The sequence below is a fragment of the Pyrgilauda ruficollis genome, unplaced genomic scaffold (genome assembly GCF_017590135.1).
Source record: "Pyrgilauda ruficollis isolate IOZ18807 unplaced genomic scaffold, ASM1759013v1 scaffold77, whole genome shotgun sequence".
Classification (NCBI taxonomy): Eukaryota; Metazoa; Chordata; class Aves; order Passeriformes; family Passeridae; genus Pyrgilauda; species Pyrgilauda ruficollis.
This window is the reverse complement of record NW_024529599.1, coordinates 99,722-122,442: the sequence shown is the minus strand read 5'-3', so window position 1 is coordinate 122,442 and position 22,721 is coordinate 99,722. Positions and strand designations below refer to the sequence as shown.

The 22,721-nt window shown below is 51.8% G+C and overlaps 1 protein-coding gene across 3 annotated transcripts in view; it reads right to left on the bottom strand.

Annotated features, from left to right (window-relative positions):
* The window catches only part of SEPTIN9 (septin 9), a 102,458-nt gene that overhangs the window by 35,571 nt on the left and 44,166 nt on the right, over positions 1-22,721 (bottom strand). The window contains exon 1 of one of the 3 annotated variants that reach the window (XM_041486568.1): positions 10,172-10,444. The exons of the other annotated variants lie outside the window; for them this stretch is intronic. The gene's annotated coding sequence lies outside the window, so the exon portion shown is untranslated. Of the gene's footprint in view, positions 1-10,171; positions 10,445-22,721 lie in introns of those variants that run through there. 3 annotated transcript variants of the gene reach the window in all.

Below are 22,721 nucleotides of genomic sequence, written 5' to 3'. Positions count from 1 at the left end.
AAGCAGCAGCAAGCAAGCCCAGGGTGCTGTGCAGAGCACAAGGCTGCTCAGCTCGTGGATGGCTGGATACCCGTGGTTCCAAAGCAGGGTTTAGGGGAGAGATGGAATGACCTGCTATTTACAGAAGGGCTGACACAACACCGATGAAATCGCCAAGAAATCCGAGATGCAGAGCTCGGTGTGTGCAGGGAGTCACAGCACAGGGCAGCAGCACCGGCCCCATTGCATCCCAGCTGCTCCCCTGGCCCAGATCTGCTCTGGCAGAGCGAGATAGTCTCAGCCCTGAATACGTCAGCCCAGATCCATCCCGGATGCTCCTTCCCTAAATGAAGTGTGGTCACACTGGGATGGATATAAAAAGCCTAGCCTGAAATCCTCTGGCGTGAAGCCTTTCCTGCAGCCCCGGCTGCTTCCAAGGGCTGTTTGACAGGGAGACACTGGGATACAGAAGGGAGAAATTGGGATACAGAGGGAAAGAGCAATTCCTGGGGGTTCACACTGACACAGCCTGGGCTGCCATGCCCAGCACCCCATCCTCTACCAGACTAAGGCAAGAGGGAAAACCCCTGTGCTTGCCAAGTCCAGGTGGTGCCACCACGTCACCTAAACATCCGTGTCACAGCCACTGGGCAAACAGCCGTCAAGGCTGCAGAGGGGCCGTTCAAATTGTAAAAAAAAAAAAAAAAGAAAAAGGAAAAAAAATGAGGCTTGGAGCTGGGCTGGTTTGCAGAGCTCCAGAGCTGTGACAGCACAGAACAAACTGCGGGGACGCAGCGGGACCGGAGCGCAGTGTGACCTCGCTGCCAGCCCCGGGACCACCGAGCCTCTTTGTCCCCCCTCCCCGAATCCCTGTGCCCTGTCCCCAACGCTGTGGTGTCCACATTCCAATGACATCCCCACTGTGCTGTCCCCATCCATCCCCACGGCATCCACATCCCTGGAGTGTCATCATGCCTTTGGCGTCTCCAACCTTGTGGCACTCTCACCCTCAGTGTGTGTCAGGGTGTGACAGCTCCACACCCCTGTCCTTTTTGTGGGGGCTGGGGTGTCCCCAGGGCTCTGGGTGATGCCAGTGCACCCCACAGTGCAGAGGGGATGTGTCACCTGGCACTGGCTGCAGCTCAGGGGCAGGGTGGGCAAGAGAAGAGGGGAGCAGGAGGCTGGGTTTGGGGAGCACTTCCCACACAGGCACTGAGAGCCACAGAAAAGGGCTGGGCACAGGAGCCCTACACCCACCAGAGCACACAGGGATGCTCAGCAGGTGAGTTTGCATCAGGACAAGGGGCCATCAAACACCAGGAAGTTTCTTTTCCACATCAGTTCACAGCCAACTTCCAGAGCAGAAACCAAGGAGCGAGGCTGCCCTGGGCTGCCAGGCCTCCCTTACATCACCAGACACGCTCCCCCGATGTCACAGCAATGCATTTGCCAAAAGAAACGTGAGAGCAGCTCCAGCAGCCCGCAGAGCCCTCGCAGCCTCACATCTGCCAGGCTGGGGAGGCTGTGGCAGCCCCTTCCCACCTGGAAAAGGCAGAGGCTCTGCTCTGTGACACTCACTGCAGCTTAAAGGTCACGGGCTCCAAAGGGGTTTGAGGTTTTCAGCTCTGCAGGATACAGCTCTCATGTCTGACACCCTCCTGAAGCTGAGAGCAGAGAGTGCTGCTGACTTCAGCCTATTCTTGGGGGTCCAGGTCCCCCCACAACCCCATGAGAACACTTGGGAATCTATGAACCAACATTATTTACCCTGAAAAAAAGCATTGAGGGCTTTAAGATCCCAGATTCAGAGTTTGGGACCGCTCAAGCAAAGGCTGTAGAAACTTATCTTCTAGGAACTTATTTTGTATTACCTGCACAGATGCAAACCACATCTGGCCCCTCCAGCTGGGGCAGGGTCCCCAACCTTAGCAGGGACCCCAGCACAGGCAGCACCCTCCCTTTCCCTGGCACTGCCAGCAGCCAGGGCTGCAGGAGCTGGCTGAGGATGGCCCATCTGCACCAGGGTCCCATTCTGCTGCCAGCTGGCACCCCAGGGAGCCCCCACCTCCTGGATCACATCAGGGTTGCTGCCACCCCGTGTCACCCCCAGGACCTGATGCCACCTTTGTGACTCCCCTGTGCCACTCTCTGCCTGCTCAGGTGGTGCAGAGGCTCAGCCCAGCACATCCCATCCCATCCCATCCCATCCCATCCCACAGGGAGCCTGAGCAGTGGCAGAGCCACCTGCCTCAGCACAGGCCGTGACAAATCATTCCCCTGTGACAATGCCTGCATCACACCCCTGGGATTTCCCCCCTGCTAAACCACTGCTCTGATTTTACCCTTCAAACCCCCACTCACCCATTGCACGGCCACATTTAGCTTCCCCACCCTAGAGATCCCTACTGGCACAGCTGTGGAGACCCCAGCACAGCCCTTGCCACAGATTTTTACTCCCTGAAGCTGGGCTGAGCTCAAGCAGAGACTTACTCAGCCGAAGATGATGATGAGGATGAAGCACGCTGCCGGGTGCCCACGAGAGCCAAGGATGCTTCAGCACCTATTTCAGCTGCTGCCCCAGAGAGCCTCCCCCCAACTTCTGAAAAGTTTCCCTCAATTCCCTTGGAGAAGGTCTCACAAAGCAGATCCCTCCTGGCTCTCTGCCTCCCTCACCAGCAGACATGAAAAGCACTCGAGTTTCTCCCCGGGTAACGCGGGTAAAAGCCTCCAACATCAAAGGCACCACACAAGAGTTCTCGCCCCCCCATTCCTCCCAGGCACCAGTGCTGGGGCTGCCTCCCTTGAAAGCACAGCAACCTCAGTGGTTGAGGCGCCAACTGTGCTGAAAACACAGTTTTGATTTTTTTTTCTGAGTTTTTTTCTTTCTTTTTTTTTTTTTTTTTAAACGGGCCCAAACCTGGGGAACTTGGGGAACACAAGAGTTCTCGCCCCCCCATTCCTCCCAGGCACCAGTGCTGGGGCTGCCTCCCTTGAAAGCACAGCAACCTCAGTGGTTGAGGCGCCAACTGTGCTGAAAACACAGTTTTGATTTTTTTTTTCTGAGTTTTTTTCTTTCTGTCTTTTTTTTTTTTTTTTTTTTTTTTTTTAAATCGGCCACAAACTGGGGAACTTGGGGACAAATCTGGGCCAAGCTCTCCTTTGGGGGCAACACAACCAGCGTGGTCTGCTGGGGTTTTGCCCACTGTCTGCTGTGTGGTCACCCCAGAAAAAGAGGAGCAAAAATATCCCTTGTGCCAGTCCTGCCTGCTCATTGCCCAACACTAAAGGAAGCCACTGAGTGTCCTGAAGCAAAACCACAGGCACCCTCCAAGTGAGCAGATTCCCATGGATTTTTCAGCAGCCTCTGCAACTCCTGTCCCCCATCTGCAAAACTGAAACAACATCTACCCTTGCTTGGTGAAGCACTTTGATATCTGCACAGCAAAGCAGGGCAAGGGAGAGCTGTTTACCTTCCTGGAAACAGGGAGCAGCATTTACACCCAAAACAACAAAATTCCAGGGCACAGGGAGCAGTTGCAGATGCAGCAGGAACAGCCACGGATCCAAAAAATGAGGAGGACTAGAAAATAGCTTCAAACACCGCAGGGATTTCAAAAAGTCCTAGGAGCACATGGTTTCTTGGCCCGTTTCAGAGTGTTCCTCATCCCTCCATCCCACACAGCAGTTGTTCCTGCCAGATCACTGCCTGCCCGGGAATGCTGGGTTCATTTTATTGCTGGAGCATGGAAACAAGCCTGGTTTGCAGGGGGGAGGTGGGAAGGCTCTGCTGTTTAACACTTGGCTGTGTTCACGCTGTGATTAATATCACCCAACACACAGATACCAGATGTGCTCGGGGCAGGCTGGAGCGTATCCTAAATTGCACCAAGATGGAATTTTTGGGCAATTTTCAGGGAGTGCTGAGGGCAGGCACTGATGGGAGAGCAGAGATTTACACAGATAGGCAAGAAAAGAGAATTCTGTGGGGTTATGGCACTGGTCATAACCCCTGGGCCAGCTGCAATGCCACGGGCTGTGCGTATAATCAGCACCTTGTCATTTTGGGGGCAATTACTCCAATTCCCATCCATCTGTGGGTCTGATTTCCACATGCTCACAGCAAAAAACACTTCAGTTTTACCCCTGCTTCTGCTTATCTCACAGAACTTTAGCTCCAGGAAGGAATTGCTGGCTCAGGAGCAGCAAATCCTGGTAAGGTTGGAGCTCTCCACGCTGCTTCCCACTGCAAGCCCACTCCTAAGCAAATCCATCAGCAGCTTCTCCCCACCCCTATGGGGAGGAGTGCCCTGGGGTCACCTACATGGGTGTCCCTTTAATTAGAACCAAATCCTGGAGCAGCACTGGAGATTCATTCCAGCTTTTTGGAGGCCACACACTGCCCTGATGGACAGCTGACCTCGACCAGGGTGGACTCTGGCTCACTGCTGGGTGCAGGGTGATGTGGGGCTTTGCCTCATGGCCTGTCCCTGTCCAGTGTGACACAAGCCAACACTTCTCCAGGATGGGGAGCACCTGGCTGTGCCAATTAGCAAAATCCCTCTGAAGCTCCACCAAGGGACCCAACCAGCAAACACAGGGGCCCAAGTAAGGAGGGATCTGCTGGAATACCTTCATCACACAGAATACCCTCTGTGGGATGCCCCAAACCCTCACCATGGGATTTCAGAGACCTCTCTTCTCTGTGCAGGGCTCCCTCCTGCTGATCCCACCTGTGGGACATGACTGGTGTCCTCCAAAAATGAGTTCAGGCTGTGCCTGGACCTGCTGGTTTTCACTTTTCTTCTTTGCCCAGATTTGGGAGCTGAGCTTTGGGTCATTGTCACCTCCCCCAGACCAGGTCAGCCGCACACAGAGGTGCCCAGCTGTGGTCACAGCCCATTTCAGTAGCTCTGGGTGCTGGTGATGGCATGACAGCACCAGTGTCACCAGGGCTGTCCCACAGGACACAAACCTGAGAAAAAAAAGAGGGTCCAGAGCAGAGAAAACAGTGCTAGCTGTGTCTTCTGAAAAGAAGCAACAAAACAGAGCATTTCTACTCCCTGAAACTCCATGGACATGCTTGCTGCCAGCAGGGAAAATGTGGGAGCCCGTCTGTCTGTCCAGGCAGGACCTGGGCGTGAGAAATCCCAAATTCTGCTTTCCACAGGGCTGCCTTTGTGCTTCTGCTGAATTGGTGAGGTTTGGCTGGCACCTAAAGCCTGGTTTGGGGGCTCACCAGGGCAGGAGGGAGGGGCAAGTCTCTGCAGGCTCCCAGCTATGGCTACAGAGGACTTCACCAAGTGAAGCATCTCTCTGTTCTTCCTCCGTTTTTTCCCACCATGGGTCCGTGCTGTGCATGCAAAAACCAGCGCTGAGTTGTGAATTTACACCCAGAAACCAAAAGTAAAAGATCTCCATTATTCACTTCTGTGAGCAAAGGTTAAATCCTACCAAATACATCAGCTTTTGTGGACAGGACAAGCGTTTGGCAGCCAGCAGGAAGGAACAGGAACGTGGGAATTCCTCCTACGACTTGGCAACAGCCTCTTCCCCCAGCACGGGAGCTCTCTGGGGTCTGCTCAGCCTCTGCCAAGCTAAGAAAGCCCCTCATTCAAGCACTCAGTAATCTCACAGGACATCCTGTAGCTCAAGGAGTTGTTTAAATGAGGGCCTGGATGGATTCAAGCTGCCTAATTGTTGGAGAGAGCAATAGGAGAGGTGGGGTGGCAGAGCCGCAGCTGTGGCGTCCTGACCTGCTCTTTGGACAAACACCTCATCCCGCTGAACACAGAAGGTGTCTACAGCAAATCACCTGTGCTGAGCTGTCACACGATGTCTGCCTGCAAAGGGCTCCACCACAAGGAGAAAGAAGCTGTGTTAGCATTTCTAAGAGGGGCATCCTGCCTCTTCCTGCCTCACCCCAGCTGCTCCCATCCTCCCACACCCCGTGACAGAGCACGTCTTGGGGTTTGATGCCCTTCCAGCAACAGGGTGAGGGGGCAGTGCTGGGTTCAGAGGCACAAGGAGAGCCAAGAAATACATCTTAGAAGGTGTTTAGGCACCTAATTCCTGTTAGGCTGTAATACTCCTCAAGAGATTGCAGAAAACAGAGAAATAGATAATGATGGATGGATGGATGGATGGATGGATGGATGGATGGACAGATAGATGATAGCTAGCTAGATGGATAGATAGAAAGATAGATAGATAGATAGATAGATAGATAGATAGATGATGGATGGATGTAAGCATCAATATTTGAGAGATGTTTTGGGGCAGACCTGCACCACAATCACACCACGTGGGGAATGAAGCACTCAGCACCCAGGTCTCCACCACCATCCACCCTACAGGCACTGCATGGACTGGGACCAGCACTCAGACCACGGGCAGTGTCCACACACACGTGACAGAAACATTTGCTGGGGAAGTGGACAGACCTGAATTAGAAGCTGCTGCAGCAGCTCTCAAAGGAATATCAGGAACCATCACAGGAGTTGCCGGGGCAGCTACCTCCAAGAAATCAGAGCTTAGCTTCAGGTGTGAAAGAAACATTTCAGAGCTGCCATGCATGCTTGGTGCATGTTTTTGGGGTTCATTGGCACCTGTTTGGCTCTGTTACACCCAATCCCCACCTTTACCTAACAGGGTTACAGCAGGTCATACTTCCTGCAGATCTTACACAGGGCAGCCCTTGTGGACACCAAGGGTCCTCCCAGCCCTGTCTCCATTTCCTACAAGGACTGGAGAAAGTGGCAGTGGGATGCTCCAGACTGTAAATCCCAGGGACCCCACGAGCAGCCCAGGAGGGAACAGCACATGCTGCCCCACAGCAATAGGTGCCACTGGGTGCTGTGCTCCCCACCAGCTCCCCAGCCCCTCATCTCAGCCTGGCCAGCACTGAGTGACCCCCAAGCTGAGCCCCATCACCCCATGAATCCAGCGCAGTCCCACTGCCTCCTAAACACCAACCAGAGGAGTCAGAGCAGCCCCACTGCCTCCCGAACACCAACCAGAGGAGCCAGAGCAGCCCCACTGCCTCCCAAACACCAACCAGAGGAACCAGGGCAGCCCCACTGCCTCCTAAACACCAACCAGAGGAGCCAGAGCAGCCCCACTGCCTCCCAAACACCAACACCCAGGTCTTCCAAAGCATTCCCAGGAAATGAACCTATGGAAAAACCTGGCAAAACAAACAGGGCGTGCCAAAATCCCGAGCCCCAGGGGCTGTGCCTTCGGGGGGTTCTGTGCCATGGGGAAAGGTGGCCATCAAAGCCTGACCTCCCCAGGCCCAGAGCTCCTCTGAGGATGGGACTCACCCCTCGGGATCCCTGCTCTCACAGAGCAGCCAGGGCTGCCAGCATCCCATGTGGAACGGCCAGGAAGGGAAGGGGTCAGGGTGGAAAGCCGAGGAGGAGGAGGAGGAGGAGGGTGCCTGGAGCACAGCAGAACGATCCACTCACGCTGCACCCGCCCCAAAATGCACCCACACACTGCTGCTGCTCCCGGAGCTGGAGCACACCTCCCAAAGGGACTCAGCTCCCAGCACGGCTGCAGCTTTGCCTTCATTATGAGCAATTTTGGGATTCTCAGTGGCTGCTGGAGGAAGTGACTGAGTGAGCTCAGACCATACTCCTCCTCGTGCTCTGCCCACAGCCTCCACCTCATCCTCCTGCACCTGCAGACTCCCAGACACAGCTCAGATATATTTTTTTTTATCCAACCTACAACATTCTGAATAAAATTCCCTAAATCTCCAGGCTCCATCCAGCAAAGCAGGGTTTGGAGAAGCTTTCCATACCAGAGCAGTAACCCCAGGGGAGCTGAAGATGTGACAGCCACCAGGTCCCCCCTGCCCACGGGAGCCCCTCTGTGCCTGCTCTTCCCCAGGTTCCTGCATGTTCCCACTGTCCCAGCCCTGTCCGTCTGTCCTGGACACACAGCAGCTGCTATTCCCTGCCTGGCCAGGTAGATGGTGCTCAGCCGGCACCAAGCGGGAATTCCTCCGTGCTGGAAGGGTTCCCATGCCCCTGATTGAGTCATTAATCCAGCAGTGATTTTCACTGAGGAAGGTCCCGCTCCAGCCCCAGACAAACGGGACCAACTCAAACCCGGCTCAAACCCAGATTTTTCACCTTCCGTTTTGTGAAAAATGTTTTTGTGATTCGTGTCAATTGGCAATGGAATCAGCAAATCCTTGTATCTGCTATGTTGAAAACAGACATAAAGAACAGTTTTGAAACTTTCTGATGTCGCCACGTTTCTCTTCATGGGGAAAGGCAAAGCACAATTCTTCCCAAGGATTTCTGAGATTCACATTCTCTGACCCTCAGAGAAAGAAAAACACAATTCTTATCTCATTTTCTGTACCTGTGTTATACCAAAGTAAAATACAATATAGAGATTGTTTATCCAAAGTGAGAGTGTTTTGTTTCCTCGGCCTATGAAGGCCAAGAATGTGTGTGTGTCAGGACTGTCGGCTGACAGTCACGAGAGAGTCACAAAATAAACAGTTATATACAAAGATAAGTGCTTAACAGATTCAGTTTAGATGTAATATAATATAGTATAATATAGTATAGAATAATATAGTATAATAAAATAATTAATTAGCCTTCTAATAAAATAGAACCCTTCTCGTCATTTCTCCCTGACACGGGGGCCGCTTTGATTCGATATTCTGACTGAACAGCCAAATAAAGCATCAAAATAAAAGAAGTATAGCAGAGTAAAAGAGATGAGGTAGCAAGACAGTTGATGCTTAGAATAAAGTAGAGGAATTGTGGTAAATCTAAGAAATATTGCAACAAAGCAACTAAATGCTTATGTATAATAAAAACCATAATGCACTTGACAAAATCATGTAGCAACAGCAGTGTAAAGCCTCCCTGCAGACAACCACAAGGACAGGAAGCCAACGACCACCTAGAAAGATTATGAAATTGCTGATCCCAGCTTATTGATATTTGCTGATTCAAACTAACCAAGCACATTAGAAAATGCTTTGTAGGCTTAAGAACAGTATATATACTTTGCTGAACGTGTAAGTGGTGTGTGCCGTGAGTGGAGCAGTGACTCCCCGGCCACCCAGCGCTGCTTGCTTGCTTTCTTTGAAATAAAATATATAAAAATGAAATTCAGTTTAGTTATCAAAATTTTGTATCAACTTCAGCCTGGGAGATGGTGGATAAACTGCTACAAACATTTCATCAGGACTGCCGCTTCTCCAACTCCCATTCTCTGCTGGGAACTCACTCCGATGACATTTCGCCCCACACATCTCCCACAAAACCCAAACACAGCAAAGCCCCGAGGAGCAGGAAACAATTTTCTGGTTTTTCCCCCATAAAGTCAGGGGGATGGGGGTCAGGGGGACCCTCGGGGCCCCTCGTCCTGCAGGAAGCTGCCAGGCACAAGCAGCAGGGGGAGGGGGTGTCCAGGCTTTCCATCCCATCACCCCAGGGTCACCCTCCCCAGCCAGGCCGGATGTAGGATGTCTAATATTTCTCCAGTTCTGTTTTAACACTCACACCATCTTGGGAGCAGGAAGTTTAAGCCATTTCCTGCAAAGCATTGCTCTGCTCTTCAAATATTTTCAGCCTCGGTGCAAACTGTTTTAAAACCTAGCCTGGCAGCTGGGAGTGTGAAATCAGAGGAGGGGCTTGTCCAGGGAAAATTCGGTTTGTGAAACCTATCCAGTCCCTGCTGCTGCAGAGCAGCAAAATAAATATTGCTGCGGACAATAAAAGAGAGCAATTAATCTTGCATGTCTGAAAAATGAGAAGGAAAAGCAAGAAATTCCAAACAATGTTCTCTGTGCCTCTCCCAAGGGACACAACACTGATCCCCAGCAGAAAGCCACAGCCACGTCCCCCCTTGTCTCTGCAGCCACGATTTGAAGCTTTCCCAGCTTTGCTCTTCCAGTGGAGCCCAAATCATGGCTTTGGTTTGCTTGCCCCATAAATAATTTGTCCCACACATGGGCTGAAATAACCTCAAAGAGACCCTTCCCTCTCCTCTAAGTGGAGGAGAAGACAAATGTTCATTCCCTGAAGCGCTGCAGAAGAATTTTGGGCAGTGCCAGGGCAGAGCTGGAAACCCCACAGGCCAGCAGAGCTGAGCCCCACATCCCCCTCAGCCCTGTCCCCACCCCACCCTGAGCCAAGGATGGGGACAGATGGATCCAGCTCACCTCCTGCTGCTGTCCCTGGCTGCTCCAGCCCTGTGTCACCAGTGAGCTCTCGTTATCTCCTCTCAGCTCTTCTCCAGGTGACACACAGGGACACGGGACCAGGAAACAAAGCCATGCCCCAAGGCCCAGCAAGGGCTCTGCTCCCCTGAGCTCCCTCTCGCAGGGCTGCTCCTTCCCAAGACTTTTCTGTCCAGGAACTGAAGCCACGAAGCAGAAAGGAAACCCCAGAGCTCCTCCAGGGCCCTGCAGGAACCCTTCACCTCCCAACCTCAGGGCGTGCACTCCTGGGCTGTAAATAAACTTTTATTTACTACACAAAGTAGGGCAAGGAGGACTGTTTCCCTGAGGAATGGTGGGAGGAACATCAGTGTCATGGCAGGATCTCAGATTTCATCTGACTCCACAAAGCAGTTCCTGGAGACCTCAGCAGGAGTCACAACACCTCTGCAGTGACCACATCCCACCCAGATCCTGACTGCCCTACCAAATCCTGACCCTGCCAGCTCAAACAGGGATCTCTCAGGGGCACAGATCTGCCCAGCCACCCTACACCCAGCACTGCTAGGCTTGGAGAGAACAGGGCTGGAGCAAATTCACCTCCTGCATCCCACAGAGCAACACACAGCCGAGGTCCAGCCCCTGCAGCTAATGATGGATTCACTGCTGCCCCCAGGACCACCCACACCCCTGATGTGCTGCCTTATCAAGGTTCCCATCACATCTCAGAGCACTGAACTAGCCAAAGCCAGGGCATCATCCTCAGCACTCAACTGCATCCTCTCATCTTCTCCAAGGCCACCAAAAGGGGTGGACAGGGGGTCTCGAGGCCGGTGTGACCCCAGGGAGGGCCCCAGCAGCCTGTGAACTTGGCCTCCCACTTCCACCCTGTTTATCTGCATGCTGGGATGCAGGAGGAAGCAAGTTCAGCCAGAGTTTGTCTAAACAATTATGTTTTATCAGAAAAGCTGCTCAGATCTACTCCTTTTTCCCAGGACGTATCTGGACAATTCCAAGGTACTCTCCATTCTCCACCCAGCCTGCAGCAGATGGAAGCAGGGGAAGAGGACATGAGGCAAGGAGCATCCAAATCCCCCTGCTCCTCCCTCAGTGCCAGCAGCCTCCAACACTCATCAACCAGAGGCACAATCCATCCAAGATCGGCTCCCCACGCTCCAAAGTCTGCCTTCCCAATCCTTATTTCCTCTTCAAACTACGGGTTTTTAAAATATAGGAGTGAGCAAAGTCAACTGGCAAGGTTTTGATACAGAAAACACCTGAAACATCCCTTTCCTCCTGGACAGCTCAGGACCTCCCTTGGTAGGGCCACTCCAGTGACATGAGCAGGGGCTGTTCCCCCCCTGCACAATCCCACAGCACCTCTGGAAGCAGGGCCAGCTAATTCCTAATCACCAGCTGAACCTGGAAGTGATGCCTCAGGTTTTAGCTTTTTATTTTTCAGATTCTGTGCTGCTTTAGTGTGAGCTCTCTTCACAGAGCAGGGAGACAAAACAATTCCTGCTCTAGCTGGGGACCAAGGACAAATGATCCAAATCTCAGCACAAGAGCACAAACAGCGCGGGCTGAAGAGAGAAAAACAAGCAGGATGGGACTGCAGGGGCTAAAGCTGGAATTGGACACTGAACTGCAATGTGCACATGGAGCAGAACTGATTAAAGTGAGAGACCCCATGACTGGTTGAGGATTTTGTGACCATTTTGGTTCATCTTGGGTGCAGCCCTGGCTGGGCTCTTGTGCTGCCCAAGGTGGATCCATTGAGGCCTTTTAATAAATCCCTACTCTATTCTTTAACTCTATCTAGTCTCTGTTCTAGCTCAGCCTTCACAAGGCATCAGAAGGAGAAAGAACCCAATGCAAGGACTGAACCTCAGGTATCTTGAGCTCCCTGTTACAAAGGAGAAGTTGGAAGGGGGATTCCTCCAAGACAATGAAGGAGTGAACAGCAAAGGCAGGGTCCTGACCAGGCTCTCCCCCTATAAAAACTGTTGCCATCTCCTCAGTGTTTTTCTGGCTCTTGGTCCATGAACTGATTTCCACTGCAGATGGGGGAAGGTGTCCTGAGTGCATCTCACATGAGCTAAGAGCACGAGCCTGCACATTTGTAGCTTCAGAGACTGAAACCAGGGACTCACCCTATGCCTCCATGTGCCAGAGCTTCAGACAAGGGTCCAGAGCACACCAACTCCTCAGTGCATCAGCAGAGAACAGCACAAGCTCCCAGATCAGAGCAAATGCCCAGCAGAGTGAGCAAAACTCCCCACCCAGAGTCAAAACACACAGGGGAAGCAAACACAGGCAGGGGCTGCAGCCCCAGCTGGGCAGGGCAGCTCCTGTGATGTCCCTCCAGATCCACCCAGCCCACATGAAACACACCCCAGCTGCATTGGTGTGGAGTTGAAAGCAATGCCCTACAATTCAAGATTTGTCAGTTACCATTCAGCTGGGGCTGAGAAAGCTCCTTTCAGGAGTGTGGCCACATTTCTCTTCACAGAGAAAAGCAAGGCACAACTTCCCAAGGATTTTCTGGGATTTACATTCTCTGAACCTCAGAGAAAGAAAAAAGCAATTTTTATTTCATTTACTGTTCTTGTGTTTTAGAAAAAGTAGAATACATTATGGAAAATTGTTTACCTGAAGGAAATTAGTAATTGGATTTTAATGTGAGTGTTTTGATTAATTGACCAATTGAATCCATGTGTGTGTCAAGACTGTGGGGTGACAGTCATGAGATTCTGGGCAGTTGAGTTGAATACTTATGCGAGTTTAGATTAGTATAATATAGTATAGAATAATATAGCATAATAAAGTAATTAATTAGCCTTCTGATATCCATGGAGTCCTCCTCATCATTTCTCCCTGCCACAGAGGTTGCCTCGATTTCCTGTACAGGAGCTCACACATCATTAACTTTTATCACTGCCCTCCCCTCCTAGGTACCACATCCTTTTGGATTCCCATCTAATCTTCTTCCTCTGAGATCGCCACGAGCTGAGCTTTTCTTTGAAAGGGGGAAGGAATGGCTGCACACTCCATGTGCAGCGGGAGAGGGGGAAAAGGGGGAACGCAGAGCTACCACAAAAAGTTCAAATATTATGGATAAGCATCAAAGAAAAGCTTGACACACACACTTCAGCAAATGATCATCCACAGCAACAGAACAACCTGGCCCAAGGTTGGCTGGGGTGCTGTCAAGCACTCATGGTAACAAGGGATTAATGCCCTACCCAGTTCTGTGCTGCTGCAAATCCCTTTTCACCTCCATTCCTCTAGGAATAATACAGGAGAACACCTGGTAAAACCACCTGACACAGACAAACCCTGGGCATCTCCTCAAGGCTTGAAAAGCCAAACATAAATCCAAGGTTATGTTCAAGTGTGCCAGAGCATCACCAGCCTCTGAACTTCAAGGTGTTCAAAATGCTTCATTTCAGCCATACTTCATTCCTGTTGGACAAATTGCCTTTGCCATGCAAAAACCAGCCCACAGCTTCCACACAGGACAAACTGCAGCTGGTACAAGTCCAGCAACCCCAAATGCCCACCCTGTCACTCCTGGGCTGGCACAGCAACCTGAGATGGTTTGTTTAAATTATTTGCTTTTCGTAAATGCATAAACATCTGCAAAACTGTGTTGTTTGCAAAATATTTTGGACCAGACCCTTGGGTCCAGCTTTGTCTCCCAGCATGCCTGGATAAACCAAAATGATTCAAGAGGGTGAAGCACTGATGCATGTGACCCTACAGAAACCCTGGGAACTTCTGTGCAGAGACCAGTTCAGAAGATCAATGAGATGAGTGACCCAAATTTAACCAACCCAAAGCAAAGCAGCTCTCTCCCCACATCCCTCCTTTAAAACCTCTAACAGATGTAAGAAAAACTGGGCCCAAAGAAGTCTGAGCACAGGCTGCAATCCAAGACCAGCTGCTTTTTCCATTTATAGCCACATTCACTTCAGCTTCACCACGGCATTTTGGACAATGTAGAAGGGTCTCTGTGTCTGTTTGTTTGCTGGAGGAGTGTAAAGAACACAAATGGCTTGCTGCCATCTTATCTTTTTTTGCTCACAACAGATCGTTTGATCTTCTCAAAACAAAGTTATCTCTCTGTAATCTTAGTTCAGTCTTCTGACAGGGTTTATGGAGCTGGCACTGCACCCAGCCTATGGTGTCCCTTCAACCACTGGCCAACAGAAACATCTCAGGCAGGGACAGAAGTTTAGAAATAGGTTAAAAGAGAATGATTCCTTAATTAACAGAAGGTTCATCACCACTGCCATCGCTTCCTCCCCCAGCAGACAGCAGAGAAGTCACAAAACCAGCGGCCAGGCCTTACTGCAGGAGATCAAAGCAAACTCTTTGTTTTATCTCGGCCAAGATAACGGATTTTATTTGCCTTATCAGCCTGTAGGATGATTAACCTAAATGTGAGAAAGCTGGAGGATCCAAAGGAGCTGATGGGTGGGGAGCATGTTCCCCAGCACAACTGCCATGGCTCCAGACATGCAAATACCACAGGATCAACAGAGGAACTCTGGGTTCCTACATGCCCCCCTCAGCCAGGGCTGTGTCTCCCTTTGCCTTTCAGCACCACTGGGATGAACACAAATCCCACAGCAGGCAGGAGCACTCGCTCCTTTCTCAGCCAGCAAAGGCACCTCTGTCCAGGGGCTGCCCCAGTTTTCATCACAGAGGGGAGAATTCACAGAATTCACAGAATTCATAGAATCACTGGGTTGGAAGAGACCTTCAAGATCATCAAGTCCAACCCAGCCCCAACACCTCAACTGAACCCTGGCAGCCAGTGCCACATCCAGGCTTTGTTAAACACAGTCAGAGGCTCCTGAGGGTGCTCAGGGCTCACACCCAGCTGGAGCACAGACCCCTGAGCCACAGCCAGGTGACCCTGCAGGCAGGCTCTGCCCTCTGCAGACACACATTCACCCCTGGATCCCTCCTGCAGGGTTCAGGAGGTGAGGAGATGACATGGATGGATGCACAGCCTCGGAAGAGCCCTGCCAGGTCATTCAGGCCAGGGCCAGGGTCACTGCAGCTCAGCATGGAATCACACACTGGTTTGGGTAGGAAGGGACCTCAGAGACCACCCAGTGCCACCCCTGCCATGGCAGGGACACCTTCCCCTGTCCCAGGCTGCTCCAAGCCTGTCCAGCCTGGCCTTGGGCACTGCCAGGGATCCAGGGGCAGCCACAGCTGCTCTGTGCCCCCTGTGCCAGGGCCTGCCCACCCTCACAGGGAAGAATTTAATACCAACATCTCATTCAATTCTGCCCTCTGGCAGTGAGAAGCCATTCCCTGTGTCCTGTCATTGCAGGCCCCTTGTCCCCAGTCCCTCTCCAGCTCTCCTGGAGCTCCTTCAGGCCCTGGAAGGGGCTCTGAGGTTTCCCTGGAGCCTTCTCCTCTGGTGAACACCCCCAGCTCTCCCAGCCTGGCCCCAGAGCAGAGGGGCTCCAGCCCTCAGAAAATTTCTGTGGCCTCCTCTGGGCTCTCTGCAGCAGCTCCACATCCTTCTGCTGTTGGATGCAGCATCCCCAGCTTCAGAGCCATCTGAGACCTCTCCTGGTCTCAGATACCAGGGAAAGGAAGTGGGAACAGTGCAGAGGGTGTTTCCTATGGGAAACTGTCCCTTTGCATAATGAAGCTCCACTGGGGAGGTCACTGCTTTTCCTATGAGCCCCCAGGGACTCCCAGCAAGGCAAACAAACCCTCCTGGGGCTGGCTGGCTGCAGTGGACAGCCTCATTTCCTGGGGTGTATCCTGCCCAGATGGAGCTTCCACATGGGACAGCATCCACACAAAGTGTGCCCACGCAAAACAACAGCCAAAACACGGCCCAAAACAAACAGCCCAAAATAAACACAGCCTAAAAACACCCCAAAACATACACCTCAAAAACACAGCCCAAAACGGAGGCCAAAAACAAACACAGCCCAAAGCACAGCCCAAAAACACAGCCCAAAACAAACAGTGCCCAAAACAAACACAGCCCAAAACGGAGGCCAAAAACAAACACAGCCCAAAGCACAGCCCAAAAACACAGCCCAAAACAAACAGTGCCCAAAACACAGCAGAAAACAAACACAGCCCAAAAACAAACACAGCCCAAAGCACAGCCCAAAAACACAGCCCAAAACAAACAGTGCCCAAAACACAGCCCAAAACACAGCCAAAACCAAACACAACCAAAATCACAGCCCAAAAACACAACCAAAACACAGCCTACAAACACAGCCCAAAAATACAGCCCAAAACCATACCCAAAACAAACACAGCCCAAAAACACAGCCTACAAACTCAACCAAAAACACAGCCCAAAACACAGCCCAAAACACAGCACAATACAAACACAGCCCAAAAACACAGCCCAAAACCAAACACAGCCCAAAGCACAGCCCAAAAACACAACCAAAACCACAGTCCAAAAACAGAGCCTAAAACACAGCCCAAAAACACAGCCCAAAAACAAACACAGCCCAGAACACAGCCAGGGGCACTGGCTGCTCCCTGCACAGCCAGGGACAGGGCACACGCAGGGAGGGGGAGCAGGCAGTGCCCTCCCCATGCACATGGTGTCCTGGATCAGCCAGTGTCTCCATGATGGGACACATTCCTCTCCCCCACACACGCTCCCACTCTTCTTTCCATGTCACTGGGCCTGCAGGTCTAGATTTTTCTAGGTTATTTCATTTTTGGCACCTGCGTTCACAAACCGAGACTCAGCGTTTCCTACTCAGCCCTCTCCATTTGGAATCCTGGGCTGTAGGAATTTTCCCATTAAAAATAAAAATAATAACAATAAAAAGACTGTCCATAACCTAGCCTGGATCTGTCAGCTGGTTTAGGAGGAAACATTTCCCTACAGCTTTAATCTCTTTGTACAGTCACAGAGCTGGAAAGGGTGACTCACTGCAGCTCCACTCAGCCCTGGGCTCTCCATCCCAGGGATCCTGGCTGTGTTAACAGCTGTCCAAACCCCTACAACCCCTGCAGCCCCCCACCTGGTGTCACCCCAGCAGCACAGGACAGAAGAAAAGTCACCCCAAGGCTTGTGTGGCTTCACTTCTCCATCCCTGGGTGTCCATGGCAGGATGGAACTGCAGCTCCCACCACAACCTCCCAGCACACAGCAACAGGTCCTTGGTTTTCACAAGGATTTCAGTGGATCTCAAAGTTTGCTCCTTTCTATTTTTAAGTATTTTGTATTTGTTTAAATTTTAACCCACCTCGATGGGAGTTCTAAAGAAAAGTCTTTCCACAAGGGTTCTAGCTGGGAAGAAAAGAGTGAAAACAGTTGAATTGCTTCACTCTCCTGATGCTGCCCTGCTTTTTGTGCAGCAGAATAGATGGGGGGACCCTGCTGAGTTTTAAGAGACACGTGGCACCCCGTGTGGCTGTCCCAAAGGGGCCAGGGGACAAAGCCTCAAACAAAGCTGAAAGCTCAGAGATGGTTCAGACTGTTTTGCATTGACTCATGTTGGGACACAGAGGAAAATCACACCCCTGTTTTAGGTGTTTATATCTGCCTTAATTTATCCAAACAAGCTCCAGAGCATCCTTGCCATGAAGGCCCACGGGGCAGGAGCAGAGCAGTGGTGGGACAGAGCCTGCCTTGCTGGCTGAGTGCTGTCCCAGGGCCTGGGCAACCACAGCAGCTTGTGAGGAGACAGACAGGAGTATCAGATCAAACCAGCTTTGAGTGCTCGTCTGGGAGTGCTTCCAATCCACCACCTGAGATCCCAGAGCTGAGCCTTCTCCCAGCACTGAGCCATCAACACAAACAGCTTTACACCGGGGGAAGAGCAACAGACTTAAACCAAAATGGAAAGCATTAATTTTTCTGGGGCCAGCAATGCCTTCCCCCCTCTCCAAGCCTGACCACCACACGTTGCAAGGAACAAGAGGAGGCAAAGATGTTCAACCACACAAGCACAATGCCAGAGGTGGGAGGCACAGAGCAAGGGGATGCTGTGGCAGATCACCCATGGCAGATTTGGTGTGGCTTTTCCTGAGGATTCTCCTGTCCCTCACCCAGCTGAGGATGCCACGAGATCTCTCCATTGCTCAGGGCAGGTGGATGTCTCTGGATGAAGCCCTGCTGCTCCCACAGGGATTCCCTGCTCCTCTCCTCTCAGGGATGAACCAGCTCCTGCCACACTGGCACCACAGCACTGCTCAGAGCTGCTCTGCCAGCACAGGGCAGGAACATCCTCCTCTGCCAGCTCCAGCCCAGTGCCCTGGGACTGGGAGTGAGCTGCTGCCCACAGCAGGAGCCTGGGAGAGGTCACCCCCACCCACAGGAGCGCAGATTTGGATATTCACATTTGGTAAGCCCTGCACAGCAAGGACAGCTTCCCACAGTGCCCGAGGCTGTGGGTTCAGAAACAGCCCTTCCTGTTTCCATGGCTATTTTTAATTGTTTGTGCCTCTATCTGCCCTCTGCATGTCCTCCCCTTGCCCCCACTGCACAGCCCAGCTCACATTGCTCTGGCAGACTCCAACTACAGCAATCCAATCACCTGCTCATCCCATCACATCTCCTTGTCCCAGCTGGCGAGCCCAGACACACAAAACCTCCACTGACGTCTCCACTGGAGATTTTGGGGACATAAAGCCCACCTTTGCAGTGGCACATCCCATCTCCCTGTCACCAATGGCCCAATCCAATGTTATACCAGCACAAACAGAGCAAATGCTCCCCAGGGAGTGCAGGAGAGCACAAAGACTCAGGAAGGGAGAACATGCATGGGAAGGAATATTTCTTGCCCCATTAAATCTCAGGTTTCTGTGGTTGAGATGACCCCCAGGTGTTAGAAAGTCTCTTTTTTCCCCAGTCCTGTGACCAAAGAAGAAGTCGAGATTCGTCGGTTTTGCTTTTCAAGGTTGTTTATTTTTCCTGATCTATTGCATTCTTTCTCTGACCAGCTGAGATCTGTCCAGCAGGTCTGGCTGAGGCACAGTGCCTGCCCTTGGGGTGGCATTAACATTTTATACTAAGAACTACCTGTACTTTATTTACAATTGTTTTCCCATACTTATCACCTATGTTAGACAATCTGCCTCTAAACCAATCCAAAAGTGTCACCATCACAGCAGAAAATGGAGAACAAGAAGGAGAAGAAGGACAGGACACGCCCAGATTACTCCATCTTGCCTCTTGAACCCCCATTCTAAAATCCCAAAATTCTACTTTTTCACCCTGTGACAAATTAACTGTCATGCTACTCAAACTCTTGTGGCTTGTAAAAGTTGGTAATTTTCTCCATGGACTAAAATCGAAGGCACAGGTGTTTTTGACTCCGTGCCAAGGTCTCTGAGCCCCTTGCCAGGGTCTGGAATCACCCAGGGCAGCCAGAGGAATGTCCTGGGTCCTGACAATCAAACACCTCCTGCTCTCCTCCCACCTCGGGAAGCCCAGCTCTGGAGCAGGCTCAGCCCTCGCCACCAGCCACGCTGCCCTAATGAAGCTCAGCACTGAAATCACTCCTTTCCTCTGTGGTTTGCTCTGAACTGCCAAGCTCCCTGTGACTGTCATCCTCCTCTGAGCGGCCTCTTCCTGCACAGCACGCTGTCCTGCATACCTCCAGCAGCAGGGCGAGGCAGCTGAGCCTGACAGCTGGCCAAGGCAGGGCTCAGCATCCTGCCAGCATCCCCTGCTCAGCTGCTTGTGCTGGAGAGCCACCAGCCACGGGATCCAGGGGTGCCCAGGGCCCCCGGAGCAGCTCCTGGTGACCAAACCCTGCAGCAGGAGCTGCCACACGAGTCCCTGCTGCAGACATCAGAGGGGCAGTGCCATTGTTGAGGTGGCAAAAAGCAGAGACTACAAGTAGCCTCAGATGGTAACTCATTATTATTGAAAATGGTTGACTTTTTATATACTTTCTAACTGTTTATATATTTTTTTTTACTCTGTTGGTTACAATAGATTAACATAACACTATTAGTGAAAAGTAATACTAACTTCAGCTAACTTTCTAAAAATATTTCATCTAGTTGTAAAGTTCCTTCTTTATCTTGTTTTAACTCTTCTCTCAGTCTCTTTAGTAACAGCCTTAGAGAGAGCTCTTTGTTAGCTTCTTTTTACTTCTCAACTTCCTCTCACTCTTTTAACTAACACGCTCACTATTAGTCTCTTCTGCAGGGCAGTGTCTGCATTTGGGGGGTTGTGGTGGGGCCAAAGCTGCAGTGGAGCTGATGAGTGTTGGCAACGTGCCTGCACCCATCTGTGGGACATCCTGAGGGTCCCTGCACAGCCCCCCCAAATCTCTCTGGGTTCTTGCACCAGCAACAAGGAGAGAAGCACCCCAAAATGGGCTCCTGTGTGAGAGCAAAGCAGGGCAGCCCCGAGGCATGGCAGTGGAGGAGGAGATGGTCAGGAAGGGGACGTGCTCTGCAGTGACCCTGGGCTGTACCCTTGTGCTGACACACAGGGAAAAGGGACAGAGCCCTCACGACCCCTCCAGCTTTGTCTTCGTGGCAGCAGGGCTGGACCTCGATGGTCTTTAGTGTCCCTTCCAAGCCAAACCATTCTGTGATGATTCCTGGAGACATTTGGACTGAAAGCCCCTTTTGTACCCGAGGCAGGCTGGCTCGTGCTGCCAGGCAGGGTGCAGACAGCTGGCTCAGGGGTGACACTCGTCCCAGCAGCTGTCCCCCCTCTATCCCTGCCCCGGGCAGCTGGAGCATTCAGCAGCTCAGCCAGAATTCTGCTCTTAAAGTGCCAACCACCCGTAGGGCTCAGGGCTTGGGGCACTCAGAGAAGCCCAGACCCAGCAGGACGAGGCTGGGCACCCACCCACGGGGCAGGATGAGCCTCCTGGGCACCACACACAGCAGCTGGGGACAGAGCACGGCTCACAAAATCCCCATCCGTGGGCTGGGGCTCAGCCCAAGCTGTGCCCAAGCTGTAAAAAACCCAGCTCAGAAAAGCCACACCTACACCACACACAGGAAGAAAAACCCACTTGAGTGCTGCAGGTTTGACATCAGCTCCCCTGCTGACTCCTGGCTTGGTTTTACACCCGCACACACCACAGCCTGGCCTCTCTGCACCTCACTGCAACCCCCAGGAGAGGGGATGGAACCCCTGGTCCAGCTCCAGGGCCAGGCATGGACCTCCCAGGTCCTGGCTCAGCCACCCCAGCCCATCCCACAGCCCCCAGGGTGGGCAGGGAGGGGGTGCCCTCCCCCTGACCACGGGATCTCTCACAGGAGAGAGCTCATGGGCGATGGAGAATGGAAAAGTAATTAAGGTCTGAAAGGTCTGAAAGGAAAATCTCCAAAACAATATGGAGAATAAATGACAGCTGGGAAGGGAGGGAAGCTGGCTTTAACATGGAATTAATTGAAAACAAGATAGAGCTAATAAAAGCCAGGTCTCTAGTTTAATAGTGGCTCTGGTCCATGATGTTATTAGCCTTGGTCTCCAAGGTCGAAAACCCTGACTCCTGCTAATGAAGAGGCGGTTCCTGCCCCACAGCCATAAACAACAACACCAAACAATGATATCCCAACACCGCTTCCAGAGCCAGCCCCTGTCCCACAGCTCGCAGCCCTTCCAGGCCCTGTGGCTCTGCACGCAGGCCCTGAGCTGGCAGAGCTGGCATTTCCCAGCACCCAGGGAGGCACAGCGCAAAGGGGCATGTGGCAGATCACCCATGGCAGATTTGGTGTGGCTTTTCCTGAGGATTCTCCTGTCCCTCACCCAGCTGAGGATGCCACGAGATCTCTCCATTGCTCAGGGCAGGTGGATGTCTCTGGATGAAGCCCTGCTGCTCCCACAGGGATTCCCTGCTCCTCTCCTCTCAGGGATGAACCAGCTCCTGCCACACTGGCACCACAGCACTGCTCAGAGCTGCTCTGCCAGCACTGGCATTTCCTTTCCTCTTTCTTTCTAGAATTTCCTATTAAACTGGACAGCCCTTTCAGGCAGGATAAACCCATGGGGAACAGCTCTGCCTGCAGACTCATCTGAGCACAGATCCCTGAGCAGCCTCAGGAGGCATCACCACAAGAGCTGAAAGAGCAGCACACAGCTCCTGCCACCTCCTGTGTGACACCTGAGGCAGCCAGCACCCCACCCAGGGCTGCACTTGTGGTAATCACATATCCTCTGAACAGAGACACAGTATTGTAAATGCAGGGTCACCAACGAGGGGGGAGAATGATGCATCTGACTCCATCTTCTCAGAAGGCTAATTTATTATTTATTATACTATATTATATTAAAGAATACTACACTATACTAAAGAATACAGAAAGGATATTTACTGAATGCTCAAAAGATAATAATGAAAACTCATTACTCTTTCCAGAGTCCTGACACAGCTTGGCACTGATTGGCCAAAGAGCCAAAACAACTCACAGCAGAACCCAATGAAACAATCACCTGTGGGTAAACAATCTCCAAACACATTCCAAGTGAGCACAACACAGGAGAAGCAAATGGGATAAGAATTGTTTTCCTTTTTTCTGAGGCCTCTCTCTGCTTTTCAGCTTCCCAGGAAAAAAACCCTGGGTG